The 16,637-nt window shown below is 42.6% G+C and overlaps 1 pseudogene; it reads left to right on the forward strand.

The window, feature by feature from the left end:
* The window catches only part of LOC112237885, a 67,222-nt pseudogene that overhangs the window by 20,589 nt on the left and 29,996 nt on the right, over nt 1-16,637 (forward strand).

A 16,637-nucleotide genomic window follows, 5' to 3' on the forward strand; every position in this document is an offset into this window, starting at 1 on the left:
GGTCCCAGCATTGATGCACCTGTACTGACCTCGCCTTCTGGATGGTAGCGGGGTGAACAGGCAGTAGCTCGGATGGTTGTTGTCCTTGATGATCTTTTTGGCCTTCCTGTGACTTTGGGTGCTGTAGGTGTCTTGGAGTGCATGTATTTTGCCCCCGGTGATGCGTTGAGCAGACTTCATCACCCTCTGGAGAGCCTTACGGTTGTGGGCGGTGCAGTTGCCGTACCAAGTGGTGACACGGCCCGACAGGATGCTCTTGATTGTGCATCTGTAAAAGTTTGTGAGGGTTTTAGGTGACAAGCCAAATTTCTTCAGCCTCCTGAGGTTGAAGTGACTCAGGGAATACAGGAGGGGGCTGAGCATGCACCCTTGTGGGGCCCCAGTGTTGAGGGTCAACGAAGTGGAGATGTTGTTTCCTACCTTCACCACCTGGGGGCTGCCAATCAGAGAGTCCAGGACCCAATTGCACAGGTCGGGGTTGGGACCCAGGGCCTCCAGCTTAATGATGAGCTTGGAGGGTACTATGGTGTTGAATGCTGAGCTATAGTCAATGAACAGCATTCTTACATAGGTATTTCTCTTGTCCAGATGGGATAGGGCAGTGTGCAGTGTGATGGCGGTTGCATCCTCTGTGGACCTGTTGGGACAGTATGCAAACTGAAATGGGTCAAGGGGGGCAGGTAAGGTGGAGGTGATATGATCCTTGACTAGTCTCTCAAAGCACATAGTCATTTAGTTAAGTTGTCTTTGCCTTCTTGGGTACAGGAACAATGGTGGCCATCTTGAAGCATGTGGGGACAGCAGACTGGGATAGGGAGAGATTGAATATGTCCGTAAACACACCAGCCAGCTGGTTTGCACATGCTCTGAGGAGGCGGCTAGGGATGCCATCTGGGCCAGCAGCCTTGCGAGGGTTAACACTTTTAAATGTCTTACTCATGTCGGCCACGGATAAGGAGAGGGTGGCACTGTATTATCCTCAAAGCGGGCAAAGAAGGTGTTTAGTTTGTCTGGAAGCGAGATGTCAGTGTCCGTGATGTGTCTGGTTTTCTTTTTGTAGTCCGTGATTTCCTGTAGACCCTGCCACATACGTCTCATGTCTGAGCCATTGAATTGCAACTTCACCTTGTCCCTATACCGACATTTTGCTTGTTTGATTGCCTTGCAGAGGGAACAACTACACTGTTTGTATTCGGCCATATTCTCAGTCCTCTTTCTATGGTTAAATGCGGTGGTTCGCTCTTTCAGTTTTGCGCGAATGCCGCCATCCATCCACGGTTCTGGTTAGGGTAGGTTTTAATAGTCACAGTGGGTACAACATCTCCAATGCACTTTCTTATAAACTCACTCACAGAGTCAGTATATATATCGATGTTAATCTTTGAGTCTGCCCGGATCATTTCCCAGTCCGAGTGATCAAAATAATCTTGAAGCGTGGATTCCGATTGGTCAGACCAGTGTTGAATGGCTTTAGTTACGGGTGCATCCTGTTTGAGTTTCTGCCCAGAAGACGGTCGGAACAAGATGAAGTCGTGGTCGGATTTGCCCGAAGGGAGGGCGAGAAAGGGCCTTGTATGCATCGCGGAAGTTAGAGTAGCAGTGATCGAGTATATTGCCCGTGCAAGTGCTCCAATCAATATGCTGATAGAATTTAGGTAGCCTTGTTCTCAAATTTGCTTTGTTAAAAACCCCAGATACAATAAATGCAGCCTCGGGATATATGGTTTCCAGTTTACATAGAGTCCAGTAAAGTTCCAGCGTGGTGTCTGCGAGAGGGGGTATATACACAGCTGTGATGATAACTGACAAGAATTCTCTTGGGAGATATTATGGCCGGCATTTGATTCTAAGGAATTCTAGGTTGGTGAGCAGAAGAAAAGGACTTGAGTTCCTGTATGTTATTATGATTACACCATGAGTCGTTAATCATGAAGCATACACCCCCGCCCTTCTTCTTCCCAGAGAGGTGTGTATCTCTGTCGGCGCGACGCATGAAGAAGCACGGTGGCTGAACCAGCTCCGACAACGTATCCCGAGATAGCCATGTTTCCGTGAAACAGAGAATGATACAATCTCTGATGTCTCTCTGGAAGGCAACCCTTGCTTTAATTTCGTCTACCGTGTTGTCAAGAGACTGGACATTGGCAAGTAGTATACTCGGAAGCAGTGGGCGGTGTGCACGCCTACGGAGCCTGACCAGGGGGCCGCTCCGTCTGCCTCTTCTGCGGCAACGTTGTTTTGGTCGGCGTCTGGGATTAGATCTACTGTCCTGGGTGGTGGTCCGAACAAAGGATCCACTTCGGGAAAGTCATATTCCTGGTCGTAATGATGGTAAGTTTAGCGTCGCTCTTATATCCAATAGTTCTTCCCAACTGTATGTAATAACACTTAAGATTTTCTGGGCTAACAATGTAAGAAATAATACATAAAAAACTAAATACTGCATAGTTTCCTAAGGACTCAAACGAGGCAACCATCTCTGTCAGTGCCATCTTCATGTAACGATACAAAAGAACAAACATGAGAAGCGTACTGAACATAAGAGAAAGCAATACCACCTAATGACTGATGACAACTGAGGGCTAAATAAAGGGGCGAAATCATGGCCACGTGTGTGTAATGATGAGGAACAGGTGTGCGTAATATAGTAGCCAATTCCGGTGGTTAGTAGACCGGTGACGTCGCGCGCTGGAGGGAGGGAGCTGAAGTAGGTGTGACAATATGTTTATAAGTCCCGTGCCATTATTTTATTTTACATGATTTTATAGTAAGAAGGATATAATTGAAATTAGCTGAATAAAATAGAAAGGAGATTTTTCCCATTTATGGAACATATGAAGTGGCTATGTTGAGCGAAAAAGTGATCACTTGAAACAGGTCCTATATGCTAGATTTGAGAGTTATTTGGCAACTTTAGTTGTGAGTGATACAAACCATAGAATGTCTCAGAAATCAGGCTGCTTCGGTTTTATAGCGGAACATGTGCTTAATATGAGCAGCTGAAACAGAAATATAAGAGTGTTGGGTCAGTAACCGAAAGGTTGCTGGATCAAATCCCGAGCTGACAAGGTAAAAATCTGTCGTTGGGCCCCTGAACAAGTCAGTTAACCCACTGTTCCCCAGTAGGCTGTCATTGTAAATAATAATTTGTTCTTAAATGACTTGCCTAGTTAAATAAAGGTTAAATTAAATATAGATTTAAAAAAAAAATAATAATAATGCAGTCCATACTCAAAGGCAATTACTCACATTTGTTAGGCTAGAGCCATGAGTACCAGACATCTTAAATCAGTTTTGTTTGATGTTTTTCTGCCATGTGTAATATGCTTTAGGCTATGTATTGTAAAGACACAACACATTTTTTTGATCTTGGGCCAGGGAAGCCTAGTGGTTAGAGCATTGGACTAGTAACCGGAAGGTTGCAAGTTCAAACCCCCGAGCTGACAAGATACAAATCTGTCGTTCTGCCCCTGAACAGGCAGTTAACCCATTGTTCCTAGGCCGACATTGAAAATAAGAATTTGTTCTTAACTGACTTGCCTAGTTAAATAAAGGTAAAATAAAAAAATAAGCCTATGCATAAACTCAAATTTGTGTTTGGGTGTTTTGAATTAGTCATCACCTGAGAAAGCGCTGTCCATTTTTTTATGTTAGGCTTTGAAACAACATTCACAACAACCATGTTTTATACTGTTTCAACCTGCTGTTAAATTTGTTTCTTCAAATCATCACAGTGAGGTGAGTTTTAAAGGTATGATAGGCCTTCTGTTTTGATAAGTGTTTGATGTGATTTCCCATTGCATTTGCTTTTTGATGTTAGAGGTACAATAGAGCCCTGAGTACCAGACCATTAGGACCTGACTGAGGGACAATAGAGCCCTGAGTACCAGGCCATTAGGAACTGATGGAGAGACAATAGAGCCCGGAGTACCAGGCCGTTAAGGACCTGATGGAGGAACACAGAGCCCTGAATACCCGGCCATTAGGACCTGACTGAGGGACAATAGAGCCCTGAGTACCAGGCCATTAGGAACTGATGGAGAAACAATAGAGCCCGGAGTACCAGGCCGTTAGGACCTGATGGAGGGACAATAGAGCCCCGAGTACCAGGCCATTAGGACGTTATGGAGCAACAATAGAGTGCTGAGTACCAGGCCATTAGGAACTGATGGAGAGACAATAGAGCCCTGAGTACGAGGCAGTTAGGACCTGATGGAGGAACAACAGAGCCCTGAATACCCGGCCATTAGAACCTGATGGAGTGACAATAGAGCCTAGAGTACCAGGCCATTAGGAACTGATGGAGGGACAATAGAGCCCTGAGTACCAGACCATTAGGACCTGATGGTAGTTGGGTAGTAAGTTGGGTACTACCAAAGCATGTCCAGAGTGCATAAAAGGATTACATGGAATTTTACTGCCGTCATGACTGCCGGTGTGGCGGTAATACGGTCACCGCAACAGCCCTAGGCTCAATGTCTTCATCCTTAAGTACTAAATAGAGAGTAGACTCATCTTTTTTCCCTCTTCACTCTTTCCCTCCCTCAAGTTGGAGCTGAACTGCCAGGTGATGTTCCGTAACTACCAGAGGAAGACAGACATGGACGAGCCCCCGCTGGTGGACTTCGGAGGGGAGGGGGATGATGACAAGAGCACTAAGAGGAAGAACAAGGACCCCCTGTATGTTCACATGGAGGAGGAGTTCTACCGTTACGGAGTCAAGATGGAGTGGCTCATGATCCACCGCATCCTCAACCACAGGTAGCGCACACACAGGCACCTGGGATACACACACTAACACACACACCTGGGGTACACACACTAACACACACACACCTGGGATACACACGCTAACACACACACCTGGGTACACACACTAACACACACACACATCTGGGGCACACACACTAACACACACACACCTGGGGCACACACACTAACACACACACCTGGGATACACACGCTAACAAACACACACACCTGGGATACACACGCTAACACATACACATGCTAACACACACACACCTGGGATACACACACTAACACACACACCTGGGGTACACACGCTAACACACACACAACTGGGGTACACACGCTAACACACACACACCTGGGGTACACACGCTAACACACACACACACACCTGGGGTGCACACGCTAACACACACACACACCTGGGGTGCACACGCTAACACACACACACCTGGGGTACACATGCTAACACACACACACACCTGGGGTACACACGCTAACACGCACACACACCTGGGATACACACGCTAACACACACACACACCTGGGGTACACACGCTAACACACACACACACCTGGGGTACACACGCTAACACGCACACACACCTGGGATAAACACGCTAGCACACACACACACACACCTGGGATTCACACGCTAACACACACACACCTGGGATACACACGCTTACACACACACACCTGGGATTCACACGCTAACACACACACACCTGGGATACACACGCTAACACACACACACCTGGGATACACACACTAACACACACCTGGGATGAACACGCTAGCACACACACACACCTGGGATTCACACGCTAACACTAGAGGTAAACACACACCTTCTTAGGCGAGGTGCTGGCTAGCGGAGTAGAAAACTTGAAAATAAAAGAGAGTCGCACACTCTAGGAGCTCAGATGCAAAAATGTAATTACCAACGTTTTGACAGCCAAGCTGTCTTCATCAGGGTATAATCACAAACACTGCGGGATGACTCGTTTATGTAGTGTCAAAAGACACAGGTGTCTGTAATCATGGCCAAGAGTGGCCTAATATCGTTGGTTAATTATCAAATATTAAAATGGCATACAAAGAACAGCATACAAACAACAAATGGATAGCATACGATCATAAATTAATTTGACTACACGAGCTTACAAACAATTACAATGGCAAAGTCACAATAATCACAAGAATGGCTTCAGATCAAAGTCTACGTTGAGACCGAAGGGAGCAAGGGTCTTTAAAACCTGTTGGTGTTAGGGGGCAGTATTTTCATTTTTGGGAAAAAAACGTTCCCGTTTTAAACGGGATATTTTGTCAGGAAAAGATGCTACAATATGCATATAATTGACAGCTTTCGATAGAAAACACTCTATCGTTTCCAAAACTGTAAAGATATTGTCTGTGAGTATAACAGAACTGATGTTGCAAGCGAAAGCCTGAGAAAAATCCAATCCGGAAGTGCCCCAGGTTTTGATAGCGCTGCGTTCCAATGACTCCCTATATGGCTGTGAATGTACCATCAACGAGCTTACGCTTTCTACGTATTCCGCAAGGTGTCTACAGCATTGTGACATAGTTTTACGCATTTCTGTTGAAGAATAGCCGTATGGGGGCACATTGCGTAAGTGGTCACATGGTGGCTCCGAGAGAGATTCTCGCGTAAAGTGCAGAGGTAGCCATTACTCCAATCGGTCCTAGAGAAAAAGCAATTGTCCCGACGGATATATTATCGAATAGATATTAGAAAAACACCTTGAGGATGGATTCTAAACAACGTTTGCCATGTTTCTGTCAATATTATGGAGCTAATTTGGAAAAATAATTTGGCGTTGTGGTGACCGCAATTTCCGGCCGATTTCTCAGCCAAACGTGAAGAACAAACTGAGCTGTTTCGCCTACAAAAATAATATTTTGGGAAAAAATGAACTTTGGCTATCTACCTGGGAGTCTCGTGAGTGAAAACATCCGAAGTTCATCAAAGGTAAACAATTTAATTTGATTGCTTTTCTGATTTCCGTGACAAGGTTGCTTGCTGCTAGCAAGGCATTATGCTATGCTAGGCTATTATAAACTTACACAAATGCTTGTCTAGCGTTGGCTGTAAAGCATATTTTGAAAATCTGAGATGACAGGGTGATTAACAAAAGGCTAAGCTGTGTTCCAATATATTTCACTTGTGATTTTCATGAATAGGAATATTTTCTAGGAAGATTTATGTCCGTTGCGTTATGCTAATTAGTGTCAGATGATGACACCGGTCCCGTTCACGGGATGGGGTGTCACTAGAGGGTTTAAGTGAAAGATCCAGGCAGCCTCTCGTTTTAACAATAAATTATCAAGGTCACCCCCTCCCCTAGGGAGGGTGACATGTTCGATGCCAATATAATGCAGAGACGAAATCGAGTGGTCTAACGCAGAGACGAAAACATACTACCTCCTAACACAGGCATGTCATAGTCAGTTCTGTAAAGGAAAAGGCTGTTTATTTGTTGTAAAAATGGCAATAGTTTGTTTAACATCTCTGTATCCTATTTGTATCAATACAGATGTAAACCATAATATCATCATTCTCCTTCCCCTCCTCCTCTCTCCAGTGTGGATAAGAGGAACAACGTGCACTACCTGATCAAGTGGAGGGATCTGGCCTACGACCAGGCCTCCTGGGAGAGTGAGGAGATGGACATCCCAGAGTACGACCAATACAAGCAGACCTACTGGAACCACAGGTACACACAAACACGCACACACTCAACAATACATGCACACAAAACTCAGATAACTATAGTAACCTATAGCAACCTATAGTAACCTATAGCAACCTATAGTAAGTAACCTGAAGCAATAATCTAATCCTCTTCATGTCTTCCATCTTGCTCTACCTACCCCCCTTCCATCCCCTCTTCCATCTCTCTCTCTCTCTCTCTCTCTCTCTCTCTCTCTCTCTCAGAGAGTTGATGTTGGGAGATGAGGGCAGGCCTGGTAAGAAGCTGAAGAAGATAGCTAAAGTGAAGAAGAGTGAGAAACCCCTGCTAACCCTGTGGTGGATGTAAGTACGGGCACTTCCTTGTTCCTTTTCATGCGAATCTTCCAAATATTCCATTCACATTGATTCATGATTCTGCTCTGTAATGTAAATGAAGATGTCCACTTCCACTTCCCCTCCAGCCCACCATCAAGTTTGACCATCAGCCAGACTACCTGGACACTACAGGAGGAACGCTGCACCCCTACCAGCTGGAGGGTCTCAACTGGCTGCGTTTCTCCTGGGCTCAGGCCACTGACACTATACTGGCTGATGAGATGGGTCTAGGCAAGACTGTCCAGACCGCTGTCTTCCTCTACTCACTCTACAAAGAGGTGTGTTGGTAGGGTCTGTATTGGGGTCTGTGTGTGCTGGATAGGCAAAAGGATGTGGTCATCTGATTCCACAGCGATGTGTTTCAGAGTGTGTGTGAGAGAGAGAGTGATATCTTGTTTGTATGTACGTTTGTGTCTCTCGTCCAGTCTGCCTTCCCTTATCAATCATTTCAGTGGGGGTACCGCCAAACCCTGGACAAACAATAAAACCGCCCATCAAAGGGAACTAGTCCAAAAAGAGGGACTCTGTCCTAAAGGCAGGCTGGGACAAATACAAGCAAAGTCCACCTAGTCTTATCAGAATGCTAGGTTGAGTTATTACCCTACTGCTAAATACCTAGTGACGTGAATGATCAGTCCAATGTTAGGGGATAAGGGCAGAGCATGTAAATCGGACTTAGGCACTTCTCTTTTCTGATTCACCTGAAGTGTTTTACTCACTCACCTATTAACCCCTGACCTTCCACCTCTCCAGGGTCATTCAAAGGGCCCGTTCCTGGTGAGCGCCCCCCTGTCCACCATCATTAACTGGGAGAGAGAGTTTGAGTTGTGGGCCCCAGACATGTACGTGGTGACCTACGTAGGAGACAAGGACAGCAGAGCCGTCATCAGAGAAAACGAGTTCTCCTTCGAGGGCAATGCCATCCGGGGGGGCAAGAAGGCCTCTAAGATGAGGGTGAGAGACGAATGGGATGGGAGGATGGGGAGACTGATAAGGTGCTGTCATGGTTGTTATTGTTGTTCATGATATCTTTGTTGTTACCCCCTAATCCTTTGCCCCCTTCCTCTCTCTCTGTCCCCGGCAGAAAGACTCATCGGTAAAGTTCCATGTCCTGCTGACGTCCTATGAGCTGATCACTATAGACCAGGCTGTGCTGGGCTCCATAGACTGGGCCTGTCTGGTGGTGGATGAGGCACACAGGCTGAAGAACAACCAGTCAAAGGTCAAACACACACGAGTACAATAACCATTATAGTCATAACCAGTACAATAACCATTATAGTCATAACCAGTACCATAACCATTATAGTCTTAACCAGTACCATAACCATTATAGTCTTAACCAGTACCATAACCATTATAGTCATAACCAGTACCATAACCATTATAGTCATAACCAGTACCATAACCAGTATAGTCATAACCAGTACCATAACCATTATAGTCATAACCAGTACCATAACCAGTATAGTCATAACCAGTACCATAACCATTATAGTCATAACCAGTACCATAACCATTATATTCAATAACCAGTACCATAACCATTATAGTCATAACCAGTACCATAACAATTATAGTCATAACCAGTACCATAACCAGTATAGTCTCAACCACTACCATAACCATTATAGTCATAACCAGTACCATAACCATTATAGTCTTAACCAGTATCATAACCATTATAGCCATAACCAGTACCATAACCATTACAGTCTTAACCAGTACCATAACCATTATAGTCATAACCAGTACAATAACCATTATAGTCATAACCAGTACCATAACCATTATAGTCTTAACCAGTACCATAACCATTATAGTCATAACCAGTACCATAACCATTATAGTCATAACCAGTACCATAACCATTATATTCAATAACCAGTACCATAACCATTATAGTCATAACCAGTACCATAACAATTATAGTCATAACCAGTACCATAACCAGTATAGTCTCAACCACTACCATAACCATTATAGTCATAACCAGTACCATAACCATTATAGTCTTAACCAGTATCATAACCATTATAGCCATAACCAGTACCATAACCATTACAGTCTTAACCAGTACCATAACCATTATAGTCATAACCAGTACAATAACCATTATAGTCATAACCAGTACCATAACCATTATAGTCTTAACCAGTACTATAACCATTATAGTCATAACCAGTACCATAACCATTATAGTCATAACCAGTACCATAACCATTATAGTCATAACCAGTACCATAACCAGTATAGTCATAACCAGTACCATAACCATTATAGTCATAACCAGTACCATAACCATTATATTCAATAACCAGTACCATAACCATTATAGTCATAACCAGTACCATAACCAGTATAGTCATAACCAGTACCATAACCATTATAGTCATAACCAGTACCATAACCAGTATAGTCTCAACCACTACCATAACCAGTATAGTCATAACCAGTACCATAACCATTATAGTCTTAACCAGTATCATAACCATTATAGCCATAACCAGTACCATAACCAGTATAGTCTTAACCACTACCATAACCATTATAGTCATAACCAGTACCATAACCATTATAGTCTTAACCAGCATCATAACCATTATAGCCATAACCAGTACCATAACCATTATAGTCTTAACCAGTATCATAACCATTATAGTCTTAACCAGTACCATAACCATTATACTCATAACCAGTACCATAACCATTATAGTCATAACCAGTACCATAACCATTATAGTCATAAGCAGTACCATAACCATTATAGTCATAATCAGTACCATAACCATTAAAGTCATAATCAGTACCATAACCATTATAGTCATAACCATTACCATAACCATTATAGTCATAACCATTATAGTCATAATCAGTACCATAACCATTATAGTCATAATCAGTACCATAACCATTATAGTCATAACCAGTACCATAGCCATTATAGTCATAACCAGTACCATAACCATTATAGTCATAACCAGTACCATAACCATTATAGTCATAACCAGTACCATAACAATTATAGTCATAACCAGTACCATAACCATTATAGCCATAAGTATTACAGTCATAACCAGTACCATAACCATTATAGTCATAACCAGTACCATAACCATTATAGTCATAACCAGTACCATAACCATTATAGCCATAACCAGTACCATAACCATTATAGTCATAACCAGTACCATAACCATTAGTCATAACCAGTACCATAACCATTATAGTCATAACCAGTACCATAACCATTATAGTCATAACCAGTACCATAACCATTATAGTCATAAGCAGTACCATAGCCATTATAGTCATAACCATTATAGTCATAACCAGTACCATAACCATTATAGTCATAAGCATTATAGCCATAACCAGTACCATAACCATTATATTCAATAACCAGTACCATAACCATTATAGTCATAACCAGTACCATAACAATTATAGTCATAACCAGTACCATAAGCAGTATAGTCTCAACCACTACCATAACCATTATAGTCATAACCAGTACCATAACCATTATAGTCTTAACCAGTATCATAACCATTATAGCCATAACCAGTACCATAACCATTATAGTCTTAACCAGTACCATAACCATTATAGTCATAACCAGTACAATAACCATTATAGTCATAACCAGTACCATAACCATTATAGTCTTAACCAGTACCATAACCATTATAGTCATAACCAGTACCATAACCATTATAGTCATAACCAGTACCACAACCAGTATAGTCATAACCAGTACCATAACCATTATAGTCATAACCAGTACCATAACCATTATATTCAATAACCAGTACCATAACCATTATAGTCATAACCAGTACCATAACAATTATAGTCATAACCAGTACCATAACCAGTATAGTCTCAACCACTACCATAACCAGTATAGTCATAACCAGTACCATAACCATTATAGTCTTAACCAGTATCATAACCATTATAGCCATAACCAGTACCATAACCATTATAGTCTTAACCAGTACCATAACCATTATACTCATAACCAGTACCATAACCAGTATAGTCTTAACCACTACCATAACCATTATAGTCATAACCAGTACCATAACCATTATAGTCTTAACCAGTATCATAACCTTTATAGCCATAACCAGTACCATAACCATTATAGTCTTAACCAGTATCATAACCATTATAGTCTTAACCAGTACCATAACCATTATACTCATAACCAGTACCATAACCATTATAGTCATAACCAGTACCATAACCATTATAGTCATAAGCAGTACCATAACCATTATAGTCATAATCAGTACCATAACCATTATAGTCATAACCATTACCATAACCATTATAGTCATAATCAGTACCATAACCATTATAGTCATAATCAGTACCCTAACCATTATAGTCATAACCAGTACCATAACCATTATAGTCATAACCAGTACCATAACCATTATAGTCATAACCATTACCATAACCATTATAGTCATAACCATTATAGTCATAATCAGTACCATGACCATTATAGTCATAATCAGTACCATAACCATTATAGTCATAACCAGTACCATAACAATTATAGTCATAAACAGTACCATAACCATTATAGCCATAAGCATTTCAGTCATAACCAGTACCATAACCATTATAGTCATAACCAGTACCATAACCATTATAGTCATAACCAGTACCATAACCATTATAGTCATAACCATTACCATAACCATTATAGTCATAACCATTATAGTCATAATCAGTACCATGACCATTATAGTCATAATCAGTACCATAACCATTATAGTCATAACCAGTACCATAGCCATTATAGTCATAACCAGTACCATAACCATTATAGTCATAACCAGTACCATAACAATTATAGTCATAACCAGTACCATAACCATTATAACCATAAGCATTACAGTCATAACCAGTACCATAACCATTATAGTCATAACCAGTACCATAACCATTATAGTCATAACCAGTACCATAACCATTATAGCCATAACTAGTACCATAACCATTATAGTCATAACCAGTACCATAACCATTAGAGTCATAACCAGTACCATAACCATTATAGTCATAACCAGTACCATAACCATTATAGTCATAAACAGTACCATAACCATTATAGTCATAAGCAGTACCATAGCCATTATAGTCATAACCATTATAGTCATAACCAGTACCATAACCATTATAGTCATAAGCATTATAGCCATAACCAGTACCATAACCATTATAGTCATAAGCAGTACCATAACCATTATAGTCATAAGCAGTACCATAACCATTATAGTCATAAGCAGTACCATAACCATTATAGTCATAAGCAGTACCATAACCATTATAGTCATAAGCAGTACCATAACCATTATAGTCATAAGCAGTACCATAACCATTATAGTCATAACCAGTACCATAACCATTCTAGTATGACATATCCTTGCATACTGAATACAGCGTTTATTAGTATAGTTATGGTTATAACCAGTCAAAGATGAGAGATCACTCTGTTTTGTGAAGAGGACAGCGGAAGTATAAAACGCTGTCTCTATCTCTCTCTATGTGTAGTTCTTTAGGATTCTGAATAACTACCCTCTCCAGCACAAGCTGCTGCTGACTGGTACACCTCTACAGAACAACCTGGAGGAACTCTTCCACCTGCTCAACTTCCTCACCCCAGTGAGATTCAAGTCAGTATGCCTTCACTACTGTGTGTGTGTTTAAAATGTTTTTTTTTTTTTAACCTTTATTTAACTAGCAAGTCAGTTAAGAACAAATTCTTATTTTCAATGACGGCCTAGGAACAGTGGGTTAACTGCCTGTTCAGGGGTAGAACGACAGATTTTGTGTGTATGTGTTTTGCGTGTGTGTGTGTGTGTGTGTGTGTTTTGTGTGTGTGTTTTGTGTGTGCGCGTGTGTGTGTGTGAGAGTGCTGCTAATGCTGAGTGTTTTGAGGTCCTGATGTTTCTTTTTGAACAAATCCAGTAACCAAAACAATAACAAAAGTCCCCTCCCCTCTTCTCTCCCTCTCTGCTCTGCAGTAACCTAGAGGGGTTCCTGGAAGAGTTTGCTGACATCGCCAAAGAAGACCAGATCAAGAAGTTGCATGACATGCTGGGACCACACATGCTCAGGAGACTGAAGGCTGACGTCTTCAAACACATGCCCTCAAGACAGAGCTCATCCTACGAGTGGAGCTCAGCCCCATGCAGAAGTAAGTGATGAGAAGGGGAGGGTGGGTGGGGAGGATGGTGCTTGCAATCAAATCAAATTGGATTCGTCACGTTCGTCACGCAAAATGCTTACTTGCTATCTCCCTCAACAGTGCAGTACAATCAGTGCTAATGACCGGAGAAGTATAGAGAATAAGGAAATAGAGGATTGAATGTCAGAATTGTAGTGTTGCAGAAGTCTCATGTTGGCTTCTATTTCTTGTTTTCGGGTATTAATTTAATTGTGTGATGCAGGAAGTACTACAAGTTCATCTTGACGCGTAACTTTGACGCCCTGAACACTCGTGGAGGAGGAAACCAAGTGTCCCTGCTCAACGTGGTCATGGACCTCAAGAAGTGTTGCAACCACCCCTACCTCTTTCCCGGAGCCGCAATGGTATGATCTCAACCCATTCTCAGAGACTTGGACCATACCATTGATTCGGTGCTTGAAGGAGGGCATCAATCTGTGTGTTTGTATACGAGTAAATATTTTATTGAATGTATATGATTTGGTTTGTTATATTTCCAAAACTTAACCTAACAGACTAAACAGAATGTGTTAAGATGCTTTTGATCTGGATGCAGTCTGCTTGATGATGAGCTTTAATTAAGTAAAGGACTGATGATTGATTGATTAATCTCCTGCAGGAGGCGCCAAAGATTCCAAACGGAATGTATGAGGGCAGTGCCCTAACAAGGGCTTCTGGGAAACTGACTCTGCTGCAAAAGATGATGGTTAAACTCAAGGAGGGAGGGCATAGAGTGCTCGTCTTCTCTCAGGTACACACACACACACACACACACACACACACACACACACACACACACACACACACACACACACTAACTGTCTCTGTCTCCTGGTAGATGACTAAGATGTTGGACCTGCTGGAGGACTTCCTGGAGAACGAGGGTTATAAGTACGAGAGGATTGATGGAGGTGTAACGGGGGGCATGAGACAGGAGGCCATCGACCGCTTCAACGGTGAGACACACACACATGGGTTCATACACTAACGACAGCACAATTGGAACAGTAACTTTAACTGGGAAAAATATGAATTGGAAGTTTCTATTTGTCTTTTGTCACCTCCCTCCCTCTTTGTCTCCCTTCTCCTCTCTCTCTCTCCTCAGCTCCTGGCGCCCCTCAGTTTGCCTTCCTGCTCTCTACCAGAGCGGGAGGTTTGGGCATCAATCTGGCAACCGCCGACACCGTCGTCATCTACGACTCCGACTGGAACCCCCACAACGACATCCAGGTACACACACACACACACACACACACACACACACACACACACACTTGAAGCACACCTCCTGCTCACCTCTCCTCTTCCCTCTCTCTCAGGCATTCAGCAGAGCTCACAGGATTGGTCAGAATAAGAAGGTTATGATCTATCGCTTCGTTACCAAGGCGTCTGTGGAAGAGCGGATCACTCAGGTAAACCCAGTATACCAAGGCCTACCAGACTCATACAGAGTGGTAGGTAAAAGACAGACACTAATTCTCCTCTCATCCTCTCCTCCAGGTGGCTAAGAAGAAGATGATGTTGACCCACCTGGTGGTGCGTCCTGGGCTGGGCAGTAAGACAGGTTCCATGTCTAAACAGGAGCTGGATGACATCCTCAAGTTTGGAACAGAGGAGCTGTTCAAGGACGAGCTGGGAGAGGGTGAGTCACTAACTACTAACCATAACCAGGTCAGTCCACTCCAAACAGGTAGTCATTCCCGTTGTCGGGGGCCGTATTGCCCGCTGGTTTTCCTTCAAACTAACAACCTGGAAACTAGGTGTGTGGCCTCTCCAGTCTTTCTTACACACTCTTTCATTGTATACCACTCTCTTTCCTTGTCCCTTTCCGTCTCAGGGGACAACAAGGAGGATGACAGCCAGGTCATCCATTATGATGACAAGGCCATAGACAGACTGCTGGACAGGAACCAGGAGTCAGAGTCCACTGAGGACACAGAGATCCAGAGCATGAACGAGTACCTCAGCTCCTTCAAAGTGGCCCAATACGTCGTCAAGGACGAGGAGGAGGGGTGTGTGTGTGTGTGTGTGTGTGTGTGTGAGAGAGATACTGTGGAAGGTGATGAACAGGAGAGATGACCATACTTCTGAGTCTGTGTTATTACACTTGAATGTGTTTGTGTACAAGTTCTTCCATCGTGTGTGCGTGTGTGTGTACAAGTTCTTCCACCATTGCTAACCTGTGTGTGTGTTAGTATATGAGTTATTCCATCATTGCTAACCTGTGTGTGTGTTAGTATACAAGTTCTTCCATCATTGCTAACCTGGGTATTAGTATATGAGTTCTTCCATCATTGCTAACATGTGTGTGTTAGTTAGTATATGAGTTCTTCCATCATTGCTAACCTGTGTGTGTGTTAGTATACAAGTTCTTCCATCATTGCTAACCTGGGTATTAGTATATGAGTTCTTCCATCATTGCTAACCTGTGTGTGTGTTAGTATATAAATTATTCCATCATTGCTAACCTGGGTATTAGTATATGAGTTCTTCCATCATTGCTAACCTGTATGTTAGTATATGAGTTCTTCCATCATTGCTAAC

The sequence above is a fragment of the Oncorhynchus tshawytscha genome, linkage group LG23 (assembly GCF_018296145.1).
Source record: "Oncorhynchus tshawytscha isolate Ot180627B linkage group LG23, Otsh_v2.0, whole genome shotgun sequence".
In the NCBI taxonomy this organism is placed as follows: Eukaryota; Metazoa; Chordata; class Actinopteri; order Salmoniformes; family Salmonidae; genus Oncorhynchus; species Oncorhynchus tshawytscha.